The 16,615-nt window shown below is 38.9% G+C and overlaps 1 long non-coding RNA gene across 1 annotated transcript in view; it reads left to right on the top strand.

Annotated features, from left to right (window-relative positions):
• The window catches only part of LOC134299774 (uncharacterized), a 256,229-nt gene that overhangs the window by 112,972 nt on the left and 126,642 nt on the right, over positions 1-16,615 (top strand). The gene's annotated exons all lie outside the window — the stretch shown is intronic.

The following is a 16,615-nucleotide window of genomic DNA, read 5'->3' as shown; positions in this document are numbered from 1 at the left end:
ATAATCAAACTGATGTGGCAGATACTGCACATTAACCAGTCCCACACCAACTCCCACATGTATGGTTTTGCAGAGAAAGAAATAAGTTAGTTTTCTTTGTAAAACATATAAAATAGTTTTACTTGCACATTACTTGTATCAAACATAAGGGGCCTTTTCACACCATACATTCCAACGCTATGGCTCAGCTTTAACTGCTATGGCTGCATCCTATAGAATCCTAGAATCTGAGGTATAGTAAAAGGTCCAGACTAAGTATCCCTTATCGTAATAGTTGCAGCCAGAAGTGTTTTGGATTCCAGAATTATTCATATTTTGGAATACCTGTATTTGTGTTTATGTCTAAACACAAAATTAATTTATGTTTTATGTAGACCTTGTACTTATATAGCCTGAAAGTGACTTCACATACAATTGTGTGCATGAAACAAAGTGTGTACGTTGAACCAATAGAAAACAAAGGCATCAGTGACCACCCATGTGAACAGTTTCAGATTTTGGAGTATTTTGGATATCAGAATTCTAAATAAAGGACAACCAATTTGCATCTAGACTATACAGACAGAAAGCTCTAATCCTTCAACAATAAAGATTTTGTAGAATGCAGCCATGACAATTAACATGGAATCATAGCAGTATAATTGTGTAGTGTGAAAGAGTCCCAGGAAGGATGCTTCCTTAACCCTGTTGCTCAAACCCAGACTTCCTTGAAAGGAAGAAAGGAAAGGCTCCCAGGACTGAAAGGGGACTCTGAAAAAATTCAAATGACTTTGACTGACAGAGTATATAATTTGTATGAGAAGGTTCTATGTTTATTCACTAGTATATCCAGTTAAAAGTATTCTAAATAGAAACCTAGGCCTTGCAAGAGGCCCTGTAGATATGCTATCAATTAGGATAGTCAATAGTGGGCTAGATGGACATCCAACTTGTGGGCGCTTCCTATATTGATCTTATTGGCTACTGTATTCCCTATTATTGATTTTATTGACTACTATATGCCAAGCTTTGCATGACATTCCTTAATGAAAGCACACTTAAGAATTTGGAGCCCATTGCAATATTTACTGATTGAAGACTCCTAGGCGTGAGGCATTGGTTTAGTAAATAAACCAATGCTTCCTCCTGTTGAAATCTACTCACTGAATTAAAATGACAGGCTTTGAGTTTCCAGGAAGTGATTGGATGCATCTACTTCATTATGAGACATAAGCCTAGAGCTGAATTATTTCAACCATCACAAATATCCAACAGTTCTTTATAAATATATATCTAGGGTGTATAATTGCTATTAAGGCAGCATGAAACTTAATAGGAAAATAGCTGTGCTTATGAATGTATTTGGAATCATTGACCTTATTGTGACTTCATTATTAACTGACTGGTAATTTTTATTGCCCATCAACTTACTGAACCAGTTAACCCCCCCCCCCCCCCCCAGTTTTAAAATATTGTCTTACAACTTGAACCTGGATTGTAGCCATTCACCAGTATGGCAAATTGAACTAGTAAAATTCTTGGCACATGTAAGCATAATATTTAGCGTAATGCAACCCACACCATCTTAATAGATTTTAACAATAAAATACAAAACATGAAGCTAATTTAGTGAGAAGGGTTTGGGCAGAATATCATTTTCACTTTTAAAATATATGCTAACCATTGTAAATGATAAATGGTATACATTCCATATCAGGTGTAATCTGTTCCTTCGGCTGTACTTTGTCTGCACTGAAACTACATGATGAACTAGACAACCACAGCTATGTTGCGCTACTAATCATAACTAGGGTTAGTTGAGAATGTTGTTTATTTCTGATGAAAGGTTACCAGATTTCACTAAAATCTTCAAATTAGTGTTATAAGAATTTGATTTTTTTTAAAGTCAGACATATGTAAACCAAAACTGACATGCAGAACTGACATCCATCTTCCCCAAAGATTGTAATGCTTTATTCTTAAATTTCTAAATTTGATTCCCTCTATATTCAAACATGCTATCATCAAAAGTCCCTCATTGACAGTACCTATAACGGAAAAGTACAACACATGGTCACACCCTTTCCCCCTCATATTTAATACTTATATAATCAACAAATACAACAAAGTCCTCTGAGTGCTGGGCATAGTTATATCTCTGGGATTTAACAGGTAGAATTTCAATTGAGTTTGGATCCTATAAAAGTCATTGTGATGTCTCTTGGGCCTTGTAGTCCCGTTCCTAGTTCTATTGTGGCAGACGAAGAGGAAAACTTGGGTTTCCCACCGATTCAGCCAGAATCGGAGCCCCTGCACCTGCAGGATGTTTGCCCTCAAGAAGTCAGCCAAACAAGCCTTGGGCAGAATTCTCCCCCGTTCTCTCGTAAGGATAATTATTAGGCTTGATCGATCCATGAAAAATTTGATTCTAAACTCGTTTCAAAACTAGAGGGGGCAGTTTTTCGTTTTTGTTGCTAATAACGAATTTGGCCCCCAAAATTTTTCGAAATTAACGAAAATTCATTATTTTCTAAATTAATTCGTTAATGGCGGACGCGCATGCGCGGTGGCCCAAAAACAGCCCGAAGGGGGGGGACTTATGGGGCTCTCCCTCCCTCATTTTTTGAGTGATCTTCTTCAAACTTGGTACAGTGGTAGAACACATTTAACACTGATAGCTCACCAAAATGTGGAACGTTTCCCTTATCCTCTGATTTTTGGCGAATTTTCATAGCTTTTATAATAAACCATTTTTTAATAATTGCAGAAATCTGTTCCTGGTTTGAAAGTCTTATTTCCTGTTAAATTGGGTTGTCTTTACTGTGAAAGTCATTGTTCTACTTCAGAAACTTTGTTTTTGTGGCTGAAACTTTGTTAAATTGGTGTGTGTGTGATATATATTGTGTATATATATATATATATATATATAGTCCCTGCTTTTGTGTGTGTGTGTGTGTGTGTGTGTGTGTGTGTGTAGGTAAAGGTAAAGGTATCCCTTGACGTTAAGTTCAGTCATGTCTGACTCTGGGGGTTGGTGCTCATCTCCATTTCTAAGCCCAAGAGCCAGTGTTGTCCATAGACACCTCCAAGGTCATGTGGCCGGCATGACTACATGGAGTGCCATTACCTTCCCAGAAACACCCAGAAAATGGGAATTCCAGACAGGAAACAATCAGGGCCAGCTAATACCTCCCAACAAAGGATTCCCCCAGGTAGGAAGCAGCCAGGCTTTGAAGCTGCAAGGCTATTCAATGCTAATCAAGGTGACCAATTGCAACATTCACATTTGCCTCCCACAGACAAGAGTTCTTTCTCCCACCCTGGACCTTCCACAGATATAAACCCCACTTGCCTAGCTTCGCACAGACGTCAAAACCTCTATGTCTGCCACAGATGTGGGTGAAACGTCAGGAGAGAATGCTTCTGGCACATGGCCATAGAGCCCGGAATACATACCACAACAGTGTGATCCCGGCCATGAAAGCTTTCGACAACACAACCACAGTATCCATTCAAGTTCATGTAGCGTGGTATGGACTGGAGACCTGTATTGGGGGGAGGGAGGGTGCGAATCTGGGCCCCTGGGAGCAGCCGAGGACGGGCCTGGCCCACACCCCCTCGCATCCCGGGCCTCTTCCTTCCTCTTCCTTTTGTTATTTAAACTATATATTGTGAAATTATGGTGTGTTTTTTTTCATGCGTGTTCTGTGTTCAAGATAGGGAGACCAAAGAGGAAAAGCAAGGGAGGGACGGAGGCCCCAACACTTCCGGCTCCCATGCGAACTCCCCCCTTGTGTGCCTTGGAGGGTGGAGCATGCGCACTGGCTCTCCCTTTCTCTATGGCTCTTTTCAGGTCGCTTGGGAACCCGAAGTGCCTCCTCCCTTTGCCTTTGTGTCCAAGAAGGAGAGAAGGACGTTGCAAGTTTTTCATTGAGGGTGTTTCTCTGGTGGGTTTGGCTTGGAAGGGGGCTCATTAAGGCCCAATTAATTAATGCACTGAGCTGAGGAGAGGCGGCGGCGGCGGCGGCCATTTCCCCCCTCCGTCTTCCTCCTCCTCCTCGGCCTCCTTCCCCCTCGCCCCCTCCCATTGGCTGAGCCTCCCATTGGCTGAGGGGCAAAAGGAAAGGAGTTTGGGTGATTTGCAAAAGCTTTTTTTTCCTAACGAAAAAAACGAAGAAATTAGAAAAAACGGCCTCTCGCGATTCGAAACCGCGATATCCAGACGTGTGGACAACCAAGGTTCGATATTGCTTCAAAACAAACGAAAATAACGAATTAATAACGGGTAACGGGAAAATCGAATTATTTGAGCAAGCCTAATAATTATAATAGAGATAGAGGCGCTAGGGAGGCGAATCGCCGAAGCGCCAGGATCGCTGCCAGACAATTAGCTGATTAAGCCTGTTTCCCTTGGGAAAACTTAAGGAGTCATGCATCTGGACACAGTCTGGGTTTCACTTCTTGTTCCCCAGGGAAAGTGTTCCTTGGCGGGAAAACAGGATCCTATATAGGTGTTTTACCGCAAGGAGATCCTTGCGGAGTCAATTCGTCAGCTTCAGGAGTGAGATCGTGTGTGGACTACGCTACTCCAGTTCCTTGTTCCCAGGACCTTGCCATGGACCTTGTTCTAGTTCCAAGCCTGCCTTGTTCCCCGGACCTCGCCACGGACCTTGTTCTTGCTTCTTGCTTCTTTTTTTTTTTTTTAAATTTTTTTATTGAGTTTTCAAATAAAAATTACAGTACGTGTTTAGAACACATTGGGTTCTTAGAGGAAAAAAAAAGTGCAATAAATAAGTTGAAATTGAAGAAAAAGAGAAAAAAGAGAGGAAAAGAAAAAAGAAAAAGCAAAGTAAAATAAACAAAAATATAAAATAATTGGTCACTTCCATCTCTCACACAGATACTTAAAGAAAGGTTTCTATCTTTAATTGGTCTTTCTGTTCGTTCTGCTTTGGTGTCAGCCTTTTCTCTTTTATTTATTTATTTATTTATTTATTTTTATTTTATTTTATTGAATTCTTCCATCATTAACATTAGATTTTCTATTGGGGTTAAATTAGCACCTTCATTTGCCTTTCAATCAAAAAATTCTTAACCAGGTCCCAATTTGTTTGCTTTTTGGGAATGCCATAGTTATTTTTAAGTAAATACGTCAATTTATCCATGTTCATTATTTCCAAAATCTTGACTAGCCATTGGCTCAGCTCCGGAATTTCTTTCTTTTTCCAATATCTGGCATAGACTATTCTTGCAGCTGTTATAAGATAATTGAAGAGAATTTCTTTGTCTTTGTCCTTTTCTATATTGATCAGCCCCAGAAGAAAATATTTGGGATCTAATTCTATATTAATTTGCAACATCTTTTGTATTGCTTGGTGGATTTTCTTCCAATAGATTTTCGCCTTTTTACAAGTCCACCAACAGTGGTAAAATGTACCCACTTGATCGTTACATTTCCAACATTTATTTGAGATTTTCTTATTGAAATTTGATAATTTTGGGGGGGTCAAATACCAGCGGTAGAACATTTTGATCCAGTTTTCTTTTAATTCGGTTGCGTAGGTGAATTTCAATCCAGAGTTCCAGGCCTTTTCCCATTCTGCTAGATGTATTGTTTTACCTAGGTTTTGGGCCCATTTGATCATGTTTTCTTTTATTGGTACCGTTTCTGTTTCCCATTCTATTAATTTTGTATAAATTATAGATATTTGTTTTTTTTCCATTTTCATTACCTTGTCCCAAAAACTCTCTTTTTCTTCAAATCCTAGTATTTTATCTTTATTATAGTAATCTTTTAATTGTCTGTATTGGAACCATCCCAAATTGCCGAATTCTTTGTTAATCTCTTCTTGACTTTTCAGAATATATGTCCCCTTCTCCTTAATTAGGATATCTTTATATTTGGGCCAAGTTGCTCCTCCTACTTCTCTTCTCTGGCATGCCTCCAGGGGGGAGATCCATTTTGGAGTTTTCTGGTATAATTTAGGTTTATACTTTTCCCAAATTTTTAGAAGTGAAGACAGAATAAAATGATTGCCGAAATTTTTTTCCATCGATTTTTTCCCATACCATAAATATGCATGCCACCCTGCCCTTAAGTCTATTCCTTCTAATGTTATGATTCTAGTGTTACTTAGTGTACACCAATATTTCACCCACATGAGGCCACAAGCATCATGGTAAAGTTGCAGGTCGGGGAGGCCTAGTCCGCCTCTTTTCTTATCGTCTATCATGTAAATTCTTTTAATTCTTGATTTTTTACCCATCCATATGAAGTTGTTGAGATCCTTATTCCAGGTTTTGAATTTCTGTGTGTTTCTAATAATAGGGATAGTTTGAAATAGGAATAATAACTTGGGCAGGATAGTCATTTTTATTACCGAAATTCTGCCTAATAATGATAATTTTGCATATCTCCATCTTTCTAGGTCCTTCTTTATTTCTTTCCATTTTTGGTCGTAGTTATTCTCTAATAATTGGGAGTTTCTCGCCGTTATGTTTATACCTAGGTATTTTATTTTTCCCCTGGTCTGTATCCCCGAAATTTTTTTAAGTTCTTCTTGTCTTATTTTAGTCAGATTTTTTGGTAATATCATGGTCTTTTCCGTGTTTATTTTTAAACCCGAGACTTCCCCATATTCTTTTATTTTAGCTAGCCAGTATTGTACTGTTTTTATGGGGTCGTCTATTATACATATAAGATCATCAGCAAAGGCCCTGACTTTATAATTGTGTTTTCTTATTTTTGCTCCTATCAATTTGGGATCGTCTCTGATACTTTTTAAGAGAATTTCTAGTGCAAAGATGAATAGTAGCGGGGACAGCGGGCATCCTTGTCTGGTTCCTTTACATATTTCGAATTTTTGCGATTCCCCTGAATTTATTTTAATTTTTGCCTCTTGTATATCATAAATTTGATTAATCGCATTTATAAACTTATAACCCATGTCCAATTCTCTTATTAATAATTTGAAGAAATCCCAGTTTAGATTGTCAAATGCTTTTTCCATATCGATAGTGAGTAAGGCCAATTCATCTTTCTTTGTAAATTCATAAAATTCAATTATATTTATTATTTCTCTTACATTGTCCTTCATTTGTCTTTTTGGTAGGAAGCCCGTTTGCTCCTCTCCTATCCAATCTTTCAGGAATTCTTTCATTCTTTCCGCTAGTATCGTTGTAAAAATTTTATAATCTGAATTTAATAGGGATATTGGCCTATAATTTTTGACATTTTTAAGGTCCTGTCCTTCTTTTGGAATCATAGTTATTGTTGCATTACGCCATGAATCTGGAATTTTTTGATTTTCTAGAATTTTGTTCATAATCTTTTTAAGATAAGGTATAGTTTCTTCCGCAAAAACCTTGTAGTAAATGCCGCTAAGGCCATCAGGCCCCGGAGCCTTATTTCCATCCATCTTATCTATGGCTCTCTTAATTTCTTTATCTGTTATTTCTTTATTTAATATCTCTCTCTGTTTTTCTGATAGTTTTTCCAATTTTTGGTTACTAATGAATTGGGATATTTTGTCTAATTCAACCTGATCTTTTGAGTATAATTTGCTATAGAATTTCTTAAATTGGGCCATTATCCCTTGTTCTGTCGTGTAATTTGTTCCTTCTGAAGTGATTTCTGTAATACTATGGGCCTGCTTTTTCTTCCTAATTTTCCAGGATAGCCATTTCCCTGGTTTATTAGCATTTTGAAATTGTTGTTGTTTTATGAATTTTAGTTTTTTCGCTGTTTCTTCTAATTCCATATGGATTTTTTGTTCTCTCAAACATTCCAGTTCTTGTTTAACTTTTTTATTATTTGGTTCTGATTTTAATTCTTTTTCTTTTAAGGTAATTTCTTCGTTTATCTTGATTCAAATTCTATTTTTCTCTTTGTTTTTTCGGGCACTTTGCTGGATGAAATGGCCACGCATGACAGCTTTACTTGCATCCCAAATTGTTTGTATTGCTGTTTCCTCTATATCGTTTATTTGAAAGTATTCCCTCAGAATTTTTTTGTTAATTTGGATATCCTCTTCAGATTTTATTAAGTTTTCATTTAATCTCCAATTTGAATCTCTTTGGGTTTTATTTAATGTGAATTCCAATGGGCAATGATCTGAAATGTACCTGGGGGATATTTCAATTTTAGTCACTTTTGGGATCAGTGAAGGGGTCATCCATGCCATGTCAATTCTAGACCATGAATTATGCCTATTTGAGAAATATGTAAAATCTCTTTCTCCCCTATGGTGTATTCTCCAGGCATCCCTGAGCTCCCAATCTTGTAAGGTTTTAATAAAATTTACGGGTAGTTTGCCCGATTTTGAATTCTTTTTTCCCTTAGTACTGTTTCCTTTCTTATCCCAGTCCGGGTCCAAAACCCCGTTAAAGTCACCTATAATCATTAAATCATCAAATTCCTGTTCCGCAATTTTACCTTTTAGTGTTTCTAAAAAGGTTGTTTTTGGTCCATTCGGAGTATAGATGTTGCAAGTTAATATAATCTGATTACCCACCCTTATTTTTGCTCCCACCATTCTTCCCTCATCATCCTTAAATGCTAGTTCTGGGTTTAGTTTTGGGTTTATGTACAAGACCACCCCTTTTTTTTTCTGAGGCCGATGAAATGAATTCTATCCCTAGTTTTCTTTGGATTAAGTGTGAGGTATGTTTATGGCAGATGTGTGTCTCTTGCAGAGCTATTAAATCAAGTCTCAACTTTTGCAGGTGATTAAATAAACTATTTCTTTTATTGGGTGCGTTCAAGCCGTTAATATTGTTGGAATAACATTTTATTTGCATTTTCCCTTTTTTTTTTTTTAAAGTTAAGTTAGTTCTGGTTTTGAGAGGGTCCTCTTTCTTCTTCCTCTTCCTCTTCTAGATTTATTAGGTTTGACGTTTGAAATGTGGATACTTGATGGACTTTTTCGGGGGATATAGTTCTAGCTCTCTTTCTCTCTCTCTCGAGGTCTAGTACCGGTGGGTTTGCTCCGATCTCCTTCTTCATTAAGTTCTTATAAAATTCCTTAGCCTTCTCTTCCGATGTTAGCCATATTCTTTCGTTATTGTAGGTTGCCATGATTCCTTCCTTCCGTTCCCACCGAAAGCGGATGTGACGTCTTTTTAGTTCTTCTGTCAGGAACGTATATTTTTTACGTTTTTGCATCGTACTGGCAGGGTGTTCTTTGAGTATTGTTACTTTTTGACCTTTGTACCGAATCGTATTTTTCTTACTTGTCCTCAGTACTTCTTCTCTTATTTTCTTTTTTTCGAATTGTACTACCACATCTCTTGCTACTTTATGTTTTTTGGAGTAATTTGTAGTGATTCTGTAGGCTCTTTCGATACTATCTTCCATCTCGTCGTCCTGTACTTGTAAGAGATCAGCTAGGATTTGAGTTGTGATTTGTTTCAAGTTTTCTTTAGGTTCTTCTATAATGTTTCTTATTCGTACTTGAAACTCTAGCTCTTTCATTTCCAATTTCTCTTGTCTTTCTTCTAGTCTGATGTTCTTTGCTTCTAGTTTATCCAATCTTGCTTGAAGTTTGTCCTGATTCTTCTCCATCTTCTGTTTGTCTTCTTTGACTTCCTTCATCTCTCTTTGTAAATCTTTTATTTCTTTCTTCACCTCTATAAATTCTTCTGATAGTTCTTTTCTCATGTCTATCATCTGCTCCTGTAGGTTTTTTTGACTTTCTGTGATTTTCTGAAGTTCTCTCATCACATCTTTTAAATTGATCTCATCCGAAAATGATCCTTTTCTCCCAGTAGCTTTTTTTTCTTCTATCTTCAATTTTTGCGTTGACATCTTCTTTGGTTATGCTATTGTAAGGATTGGAGGTTATACAGTATTATGTCAATAGTCTTATCAACTACTGCACTCAAGGCTGATTCTATTATCTCGTAGATTTCTATATAGTCACTTAGGTTATGCTCCTTAAACTTAATTTGATGAGTCAACTCCTTTTTTTGAATTATAAAATGTTATTGAAATTAATTAATTAATTTATACAAAATTAATTTATACAAAAGTGGAAATCAATAGTGAAATTGATAAGAATTAATTTTTTGATTAATATTTATCGTAAATATGAAATGTATTTTTCTCGATATGAATAAATGAGTATAAACGCTTTGGTTTAAGGTATGTTTCCTCTTTTTGACCTTCAAGCACCCCTCCTCTTTTTTTTATTTTATTTATTTGGGGTTAATCTTAACCTGGCACCTTATCTAGAACTCTATAATATCCAGTTCCCCTCTCTTGTACCCAACCATACTAGAAGAGTAAACACTGTTTTCTTAGCTTCAGAGAAAGCCTAAAGAGTTGCTTAAATACACCTTCTGCCCCGACACTCTGTCTTAGGTTTCTATCCAGTCTATGTATTCTTTACCCCCTCGTACTATACTTAATGATTTATTCTTTCCTCTTTCTCCCCCCCTTCTTCTTCTGGTCCTCCTATCCTAATCCTGCCCTCCCACAGCTTTAACCAGTCTCATCTTTCCTTATCTCACCCACATGTTCATATACTTCTCCTCTTTGTCTGCAGTCCCCCTTCAGTAGTTCTCCTATTACAGTCCGTTTTTGTCCTCTCGCCTCCTCCGATCCCTTCACCCGTCTGCTTCTCGTCCTCGTCTGTCCTCGCCTCGGGAGCTTCGCACCACCTCCTCGTCTCTGCGTCTCCGCGTCTGCTTCTCGTCCTCGCTCCTCTCGCCTCGCACTCACACCGCGCGTCGTCTTCCGTCTCCCGTCTCGTCTCTCCTTCCCGTCTGCTTCTCGTCCTCGCTACTCCTCGTTACTCCTCTCCTGTCTCCAAGCCAAAGCCCAGAGTCCAAAGGCCAGAGTCCAAAGGCTCACTCTTTTTTCCCCTTCTCAGTCCGCCACGCACTTGTGGCCGTCGCAGCTGAGGCTGCCTTCTTGATTTCTCTTTAGTTTGACTTCCGCTTGCGCGCTTCCGTGTTCTCTCTCTCTCTCTCTTATCTGGGTCTGCTGGCCTTCAATGACTCAGCAGACCAAACAATAACCACTCCAGGGCTTTTTTTTTTCTTTTCCTTTTTCCCCCCTCTTCTCTTCCGGATTTAGCCTTAACCCTTTCAGTGCTGCTCAAGACCTGAGTTTTCTCGCAGCAATCAACAGCAATTTTCCCTCAATAAAGGTTAGTCTCCATTGACTTGACCCTTTATTCCTCGTATTTCTTCCGTTATCCCCCTTGGTTTTAGGTTTTAGGTTTTAGATCTGGTGGGTTACCTTAAACGTTGTCCTCTCTGTTCTCATCTCCTTTCTTCGTCCTTTCTTTGTTTCAAGCCGACTCCCGTTCTGGTATCTGTGGGTCGATCCACTCTTAAACCACCCTTTTTTTCTGAATCTTATTGTGTTTCTTCTCGATCTTGGAAGTATAGCACGGCTTCTGTTCGGGCCTTCTGCCCTTCCGTCTCTTCCGACCCGCTACCCTGCTCCGATTCAGATCCTTCAGCTGGCCTCCTTGAGGGAGACCAGCCCTGGGATCCAAAAAAAAGAGCTTTGTGGGTTTGCTGTCTCCAGGAAACTCGATCCGTCCAGGAGAGTGGGCGAAAAAACTGCCCTACCCGGTCAATGAAGAGAACGGTGATCGCGACCTCCGCAATCACTCATCCAGTCGCCATGATGCCATACCCGGAAGTGCTCTTGCTTCTTGCTTCTTGTTGCCTCGTATCAAGTCTGGTTTGCCAAGAATCTAGTTTGTTTTCCAGCCTTGTTGTCAAGCTCCATTGGACTAAAGGACCTTGTCATTTCCCCACACTTTGCTCGGCAAAGTGTGTGTTTCGGTTATTGGATTATAACTTTGGACTCTAATATCATATATTGGACATTGTTTTCCTGGACTAAATTTGACCTTTCCTGAAAGGTCTACTTCTGAACTATATTCTTCACTTGTTTTTATTGACTTTATATATTCCTTTAATAAAGATATTAGATAGATTCTGGTCTCTGCGCATGGTTAATGGTGCTCTGCAGCTTGGGTCCTGACAGTCATTCATCTTTAGAACAGAAAAAACTTTATATTTTAAAAAAGAGACAAATCAATGTCGACCGATTTTCATCCTTACAACATTATTAATGTTTAATAATAAAACTTAAACAACTATGATTTCGATAACCTGGAGATACTTTCCTGCAAAACTTGTGAAGTGCAAACTAGGATTACTTGTATTGATTGATTGACTGACTGAAATATTTATAGGTTTCACTACGCTTCCTACCAGGCAGAAAGCAAAACATTTAAATATAAAGTTAATAACATACTACAAGTTATTAGTAGTAACTCAAAGTATTATCTCTTGAGTAACATAACCAGCAAAAACGTGTGATCAGCAGCAGTTAAAGACTAATTAGAAATTACATAATACCAATTAAAACAGTTCAGAACAAAGTAAAATTTGAAATTGATGTAAAAAAACCCCAGCAATTAGAAGAAATGCTATATGTATATGCATGTGGCAAGTCTATAATAGTTTATTACCATAGCACCTTAGAGGCCAATCTTAAAGCCAAGCAGGTAATGTCATTCCTGTTGTTATGAACTGCTGTTCTTTTTGATCCATAGCGAGATAAGGGGGGGGGGAATTCCTTATGATATGAGCAAAGAGAAACAGGGAGACCAAATTTGGTTTTAAAACACTATTCATGTAACATTTATTGATTATCAATCACATAACATCTATAATTATCAAGAGCTCTCAGTCACACTCACAATCATTCATCATCATACTCACAACAGGCCTGCACACCAACATATATTTACCAACATACATTTTTTGCCAATCAGTATCAGTTTGGTAATGGGGGCAAAAGGTATAAATGAAGAACACATAAGTCAGGAGAACTATAACAGTTTGCTTTTGCTCTTTTCTCCTGCTGTGTTGAGTGCTAATTACTTTTGTCCCTGGAACTTGGTTTGCAACAATTGAAGTAATTGGAGTATCCCTGTTTGTTTCCTGAAAATTCTTCCTATGTGTGTGAGTTAAGTGCATGATTGAAGAGGGGCAGAAACCCAAATGCTGGATTTGGATTCTTGTTACAACATGAAAATAAACAGGTCCTCTCTTAAAATCAGAAAAAGGAATTTTGATGCATGTTTCATATAACACAGGTTGCTTGTACACAGGTTGAAACATAGTTTTTATTATGTCAACAATTGATCTGGAGAAACATTAACAATGTGCCAAGAGTAGTGCTGTGCAAAGCTTCGCAGTTCTGTTTCATAATTTGGAGATTTGTATGATTCGTTAATAAAAATCTCTGAATTACTAATTGGAAAGGGATTGCTACGAAGCCTTGTGAATCAAAACAGAAGCCTCTAAAACTTATAGAAAGATTGTTAAAGATTTGTTGTTTCGGAGCATTTTTTCAATGTAACATACTTTGTCTGTAATTGTCTGGGATGGGAGGAGATGAGGACTGATGTGATTGACAAGGGCAGCTGCAGATGTTTCGTTTTTCCTTGTCAGCCAGTCGGAAGAAGAGCCAAGAAAAAAGTCAATCACATGGCTTTCTACAAAGCTAGACTCCTCCACTCAGCGCCTGTTTTTCTTTATGGATTTAGTGATCAGGTGATCCTTGTTGGCATCTTGGCCACATTTTAAATCTGCCCAAGGTGTTTGTGTTCTGTAAAGAACCGTTAGGCCACCTGCTCCTGGAGGAAGCAGTCCAGGTCCCTATTGGGTAGCTCCTCGCTCTGCAGCTGCTCAGGGCCACGTGGGGGCCTCAATGGCCTTGCCATCTGATTACACACTTCTTCTAACTCCTTGTCACTTTGCTCTCCCCTCATGGAGCCAGGACTATGCTTCCCAGGCTATTCCCCTATTGAAGGAACAGCATGTCCATCAGTTACATTGACCCCAAGGCTGGTCAATGGGATTATGCCATAGAATGGACTACCAGAAATGACACCCAAGGCAGGCTGGACAATGTAGTCAGAAGTACCCCCTGAAGGCTGTTGCCTGAGGGAGTTTGTCCTATTAAATCACATTCCTCTCTATCTTTTGTAAGGCCTCCGTGCAAATCATGCCAGGAAGAGTGCTTCTGATTTGTGATCTACTCACAAAACAGATAACAACTTCTTTTTATTCTTCTCATTATATAACTGCTGCCTGTCTATGAAGTCCTGAGGTAAGCATCATGACCAATTTCTAGTAGGTGTTAGAAAGACATGTGTGCTCATTCTGTGGTTTGCTAAAACTTAAACTAGTCACTTTTTGATAATTCTGATTTTTATGTCCCTTCATATCCAGTCTATAACCTTCCTACAGGATAAAAATCAAATAAAGCCCTTTGCTCAAAGACTAGTGTTTAACCAAGAAATCAAGTTTACATGGGGCAACAAGTATTTTTTTTCAAAGGAGAGAAACACTTTAGAGCCAGGAACTCAGTGGAAGCAGTAAAAATGTTATCAAAAGTAGGAGTTGATCTGGGAGATATGGAATCAGAAAATACAGATAAAAGCCTGCAGCAACAAAGCCTAAATCCTGGAGAAGGAACTACGTCTCAGAGAAGTTTAAATCCTTAAAAATATAGTAAAAATGAGACTTTACAGATGAGCTGTAGCCATAATTAACAGCTATAAGGGGGGGGGGGCACAGAGTTCACATGAAAGGGAAGAAACAGGAAGTAAATATAATCCCACTTTCAAGGTCTCGATCTCATGAGGGAAAGGGTATGCCCACAATTAAAAGAAAAACTCATGGGCACAAAATAAAAATGCTTTCAAAAGAAAGTAGATAGAAAGTTTAAGTCAATATCTTTAAATTTTAATGAATTGGCTTTGAATTTACAAAGATATAGACTGATGAACCTACCTAGTTACAAAAGAGGGTGCTAATATACTTTGTATTGAAGAGATGCATAAGACTAAAATGATAAAAAATGACTTCTGATTTCCTTGTTATGGGAAACAAAAGCAAAAGCCAGAGGAACAAATAAAGCAAGAGGAGTAGCAATAATAATGAGCAAAATCCAAATATTGAGATCCTGGACCTGTCAAGAGTCAGATGCCAATTAGCGAACAAAAATAGAGTTTATTCAGCAGATAAGCCAAAAAGTAATGTTAACACAGAAAAAACCTTGAAACACTTCACTATCAGTGCTACAAGGGCAGTTCAAACAAAAATATAATTCAGCAACACAAGCAGGTAAAAACCAAGCTAAACAAACTTAGTGCAAACTGCACTTTCTGAGTCCAAGCCCTGCCAGCCGGCTCTGTAGTTTTCAAAGGAACAGTTCCCAAAAGAAAACACCAAATTGGTCAGGAAACAAACAAACAAACCAAGAATGCAGTAGACTGCTTCCACAATGTGGATAAAGCCGAAGGCTCCAAAAGGATGGTGAAAAGACGTCGTCCGGGATTCCAAGGTCAGGTCAGGAGATAACAGCGGTGTCCAAAGAGCAAGCCTGTGATGAGTCATGGGCCATGTAGTCCCGTTCCTGGCACTGTGGTGCTAGATGAAGAGGAAAACTTGGGTTTTTCACCGTTTCAGTCAGAATTGGAACTTTCCCAGCCAGATTTGGAAACCTTGTACCTGCAAGAGATTTGTCTTCCAGAAGTCTGTCAAACAAGCCCTGAACCTAAATCTCCTACGTTTTCTCGCCATGAGTTTTGTAAACAACAGAGGGGAGTTCAAGCGGCCTCTCGCAGGAGTGCGAGGATAGCTGCTAAGCATTCAGCTGATTAAGTCTGCTTTCCATGGGAAACTTTAAGGAGTCACACATCTGGACTCAGAGAATAGCTTTCGTTTCTGGTTCTCCAGAGAACTGCTCTGGCGGGAAAACGGGACCCTATTTAGGTGTTTTACCCACAAAGGGATCTTGCGGAGTCAATTCGTCAGCTACCGGAGTAGCGTGTGTGGACAGCTACTCCGTTTCCAAGCCTCGTTCCTGTTTCAAGCCTTGTTCCCGATTTCAAGCCTTCGTTTCCAGCCTTGTTTTACTCTCCGGATCTTGCCTTGTTTTCCGGACCTTGCCAAGTAATTCCACGGATACTATTCTTGCTCCTTGTTTCCTTGTTGCCTTGAATCAAGCCTTGTGTTCCAAGAATCAAGTTATTTCCTAGCCTTGCTCAAGTTCATGGACTAAAGGACCTTGTCATCTCCCCTCACTTGCTTGGCAAGTGAGTGTTTCGGTTATTGGATTACAACTTTGGACCTTAATATTTCATATTGGACATTGTTTCCTTGGACTAATTTTGACCTTTCCTGAAAGGTCTACTCCTGGACTAATTCATACGCTTGCTTTTATTAACTTTATATATTTCCTTAATAAAGATATTAGATAGATTCTGGCTTCTGTGTATGGTTATTGGTGCTCTGCTGCCTGGGTCGTGACAAAGCCAGGAGTCAAAAGCCGATAGTAGTCATCAATCACAGGGCAAAGGCAGTAGCAAGGTCAAATTCCGATCCAAGGTCTGAAGAGGGTGCAGTCATCCAAAACAGGTCCACGATAAGACACAGCGAGAGCCAAGCTAGGTGATAACAGCAGTTTCAAATCATAGTCCAGGTCCAGTCTTCATGGAAACACAGAGATCCCAATGGCGCCTCAGCAACACCTTGCCACACGCAAAGTGCAGTGGCCAAACATTCCCATTTTATTCCCCTTCCTCCTGGGTGACCA

Source organism: Anolis carolinensis, chromosome 5 (genome assembly GCF_035594765.1).
Source record: "Anolis carolinensis isolate JA03-04 chromosome 5, rAnoCar3.1.pri, whole genome shotgun sequence".
NCBI classification, from domain to species: Eukaryota; Metazoa; Chordata; class Lepidosauria; order Squamata; family Dactyloidae; genus Anolis; species Anolis carolinensis.
Note: the sequence above shows the minus strand (reverse complement) of the source record. Positions and strands in the feature narration are given on the sequence as shown.